Source organism: Lycium ferocissimum, chromosome 4, assembly GCF_029784015.1.
Source record: "Lycium ferocissimum isolate CSIRO_LF1 chromosome 4, AGI_CSIRO_Lferr_CH_V1, whole genome shotgun sequence".
Lineage (NCBI taxonomy): Eukaryota > Viridiplantae > Streptophyta > Magnoliopsida > Solanales > Solanaceae > Lycium > Lycium ferocissimum.
This window is the reverse complement of record NC_081345.1, coordinates 18,277,506-18,281,888: the sequence shown is the minus strand read 5'-3', so window position 1 is coordinate 18,281,888 and position 4,383 is coordinate 18,277,506.

The window sequence follows — 4,383 nt, the reverse complement described above, 5'->3', positions numbered from 1 at the left end:
GGGGAAACCGAAGCCTCATTGACCCTGAAAACGATTATGATCGAGGGTGGCTAAATCGATTTGTGATGGTACGTACGGTTCAACTACACCGCCCCTCTCCCGTTGATTTTCCCGAAGTGTGGAACCCTTCACCGAACCCAATCGAGCCCATGCTCGAAGCTGCTATCTTTGAGTGGGTGATTGCCCTTCTTGGGGCTTCTCGTAGCTTAGGGCGTTCTTTGAGAAGAATGGCACCCGAAGGGTGGAAAGGCAAGGACCACGGTAATTTCTTAATCCTGAATATTTCGACCTTTATTCCTCTGCATCATATCTTGACTTAATGTATTTGGGTTTCCAGGACTTCGGTCGAGGAAGGCTCCCAAGGAGAGATCGGTAACCGAGGATGTAGCTCGGGGAAGGAGAACACATGCTCCACCGAGGCCGTCCGGGCGCAGGGAGGCCGGCAGTTTTTCCACTGTGCATTCGGGGATTAGATCTCGAGTTCGAACTCGCCATATTATGGGGACTCGCGGGGAGATGCCTTTGGGTGAATGCCACCAGTGATTGTACTTGATGAGGAAGATCCTCGGAAGGATATCCCCGGTCGTCCGCGCTCCGTGCAAGTCGTGGGGACGGTACCAATCGGTACCGGCCATCGTCGCATTCCGTGACTATACTCGGAGATCTCATCCTTCGACTCGTTAGTTCGAGCCGGGCGTGGTCTTTACTTTTGTTTTTCAATTACCGGTCATAGAGTAGGGTTTCTTCTTGTTTTTTTTATATACCGATGTACCCGGCATAGTCGGGGTTTTATGAAATGGGAAAAGAACTTTTGCAAACTTGCAACTGGTTGTTATTGGACTTTATCGAGCATTCCCCGTGGGATGTTTTGTACCTAAACTTTTAGCATATGCCTTTGTTGTATTCCATCAATAATTGTTTATTCCATACTTCGAAGGAACCAGGCGTGTCTTGCTTCTGGTTTGAATTTCATAATTCATAAATATTCACACCGTAACCAAGCATCCGGTTAGCAAACTCGGCCATGACCGATTCGAACCAACACCCTTTGCGAGATATTTACAAGCTTTCGCATGATCATGGAGGGATTTGTTTGAGGTTCCGACCTAGGTCTCTTTGGAATGTCGATCTGTTTGATCATGACTTATCGGTTGAGCGGATGCCCCAGGTTGCTTCTCTCATACGCTTTTCATGATCAGATAGGATCAAGGTCCCATCCATCACATCCGTCTGACACCGCCACGTGTCGGAACCCCGTTGGCTTTGAAAACGGTTGCAGAAGATTAACCGTCTCGGTCCCACTCTATAAAAGCGAGTTTTCCCCTTCCTTTTTTACTTTTCGACTTTTACCAAAGCAAATTTTTACCTTCGTTGTGCTCTGAACTCTCTAATCTTCAAACCTTCAAACCTTCATATCTTCATATCTTCATCCCTTCTTCTTAATCGTCGTTCCAATCTTCAAACCTTCATATTTTTATCTTCATACCTTCAAAATGACGAGCAGACCTTCAAAAGCTAAGGCCGGTGAGGCATCCTCGGCTCCTAAACCTGAGCCGCTGCTGTCTGAATTCGTTCCTCAAGACTACTCGACAGTTCGAGACTTCAAAGTTGAGAAACTTTCTCACGGGGGATCGAGGTGTCGAAATATCCGCCTATCACCGCACGATACCCCCGAGTAAACTCGAACAAGTCAAGGAAGACTGTGGGTGGAAAGGGAAGGAGGTCGTTATACCCGACCGAGATGAATCCATTACGACCCACGTAGATGGGTACTTGAATGTTTATACCTACCCTTTCACCTTCACCACACTCGACCCTGTGGTGGTCGATTTCTGCAATTGGTACGAGATCACTCTCGGCCAACTCATCCGTCATTTTGGAGGATCGTTGTGCTCCTCCGGTATTTCTCTACAAACGCGAATATCCCGTTCACGGTGCCACACCTTCTCCGCCCGTACAGCCCCCCGTGTCTGAGAGGGGGAATGATAAAACTATCCAAACGAGCCGCGCGCGCCCCTCCGGTTTTTAGACGAAGATAGGGATCGAGGATGGTAAGGCAGGTTTGTCCGAATCAGGGACGGACCTCATCCCTACTGATAAATTACCGTTTTTCGAGAAATGGAACCCAAAACGTAAGCAAATTTACATCGATATGGTTCGGCCGCGTGCCCGTACCTATTCTAAAATTTTCGTTTGTTCGTGTGTATGCAGCGCTGGTCCGAATCCTTAGTGCGGCTCCCAACCTCGACTAATGGATTGGGAAAATATGCTCCCAACTGACTTACGCCGAACGCAACTGGAGGCGTTTATCCCGGTCCCGTTGGGAGACCGGGACCCATGGTAAGCCTTCTCCTCAGAGTGTCGTCCTTTTTGCCCTATGTCGCACGCCTCATTGGTTAAATAACGACTATTCTTCCTTTTGTTTCTCAGGCTTGTCAAAGGCCACCAGAATTCGAGGTCAGGAAACTGCCGAGGCCTCAGCCGACGAGCAAGATATCGAAGCCCCTGGTCAGGGAGATCTGATTGTAAGGAGGAAAAATCCTCCGAATCATCCCAAGTCCCGTCCCAGGTCAAGAAAAGATCGAGGGGTGTCACTCTAGAGGCCTCATCAGGAGGACCCTTGCCCGTGCTCTGGATGCTGAGGTCATCGGTCAATCATTGGACCATTCAGATGACGATGATCAAGTTTGGGGTGGGCATCATCTTATTGACGAGCTCCTTGAGCATGATTTACCTGGTTCTGCTGCAGTTACTCCACCGTTGGTCGAAAGTTCAAGCCGAATCCCGAGGGACATCCCGAAGTCGATCGATGTCGGGATCTTCGGGTCGAAAGTTGGGGTCTCTGACTATACTTCTACTCGAAGTGCTGAAAGACTACCAGCCGCGGCTGCTGGATCGAGGGCAACTTCCTCGATATCAGGTTCTAAGGTACCTACTATCCCGCCTTTGTACGGTATTGGCTCCGTCCTCCCGATACAAGCTGTGGCCTCATCTGAAATGATAATTTGCATACAGGATTCTCCGCCGCCATTGGTGGACATTTCTGCAGATGCTGAAAAAGCCAAAGGCGGGACGATCGAGCGAAGGGCGAGCTGGTCATAGAGATTATGAAATACCCGCTCCGGGAATGTCGGGTTTCGAGCATTTGCCCATCCCGGTAGCAGAGCGTTTCGGGGTTAACTCTGGCCCCAGATTGGAGAAATCGTTTCCTGCCCCTAGTGTCGACTCGAGTCGGAAGAGGCTAATTACCTTTAAGGTGCCGGCCGACATGAACATGTTGTCGGGTCCTGTTAGGGTATCCAGCTATCTGTATCCTTTGGTGTCCTAAGAGGACCGTCAGAAAATGGCCGAGGTTAGCAAATCGTGCCTATTCAACGAGGCTCAACACGCATTGAATCGGGTAAATCTCGTCCTTGAATTCTCTTTACTCAGCTTTTAATTTCATGCCTCATTTTGATGCCCGTTCCCTTTACCCTTATAGGCTTCCGTGCTTCACCATGCGAGCTTCCACTGGCTTATGCACGAAGTGGATCAACTCAAGGAGGAACTCGAAGTTAAGAGTCAGGAGGTGGACGAGCTCATGGCCTTGTATGAAAAAAAGTTGGAATATATCTCATCTCTCCCTGATCTCTCCCTCTTTAAATCGGACCCTAGCGCCGGTTCGAGCGAGCCGCCAAGCCAAACGGAACGTGACCCAAGCCTGAGAGAAGGTAAAGGCTTTCGAAATTTACAATCAATCTTTAATGGCCGATGCTTAATTCCCTCGCTTCTCGGGCCCGAGCTTATGTCGGCCCAGATCGATCAACTCCGGGAAGACCTCGACGGGATCAAACCCGAGCTTGATTCCCTTCACGAAGCAACCGTCGGTGCCGTGGCCGAGTGTGATATTCTCCGTGAGCAACTTCGATCGTCGGAGGAGCAAATGAACAGCCTTAGCGCATCACTTGCCTCGGCCGAAGCGGAAAGGATCAATTGAGCCAAAGCCATCACCGATTTGCAAGCCGAGTATGGAAAGGCTCTCGATCGGTGTGTCGGGTTACGATGACATGCTCGAGCAAGTACAAGGCCGATGTCACCTTCGCCGAAAAGCCGATGATCTTAAGCTAAGTACGAGCAATGTTTGTCCGGATGAGGACCTCGAGGAAGTTCAAGCCACCGGTGTGGACTTATCGGGTTTGATCGAGGAAGCAAAAAACTGAAGGGAATCAAAGGCCGCATTCGACCCTGAGGATTCCGATATTGAAGCCGAGTCGGCCGATGAAGAGGCCGAGGAATCGGATGAAGATTAGTTCGGGTCGCAGCTCTGGAGTCTGCATCGATTTTTTGGACCGTGGTCCTTAACTGTTTACGCCATAGGTTAGACCGTAGTCTTTAACTGTTTTT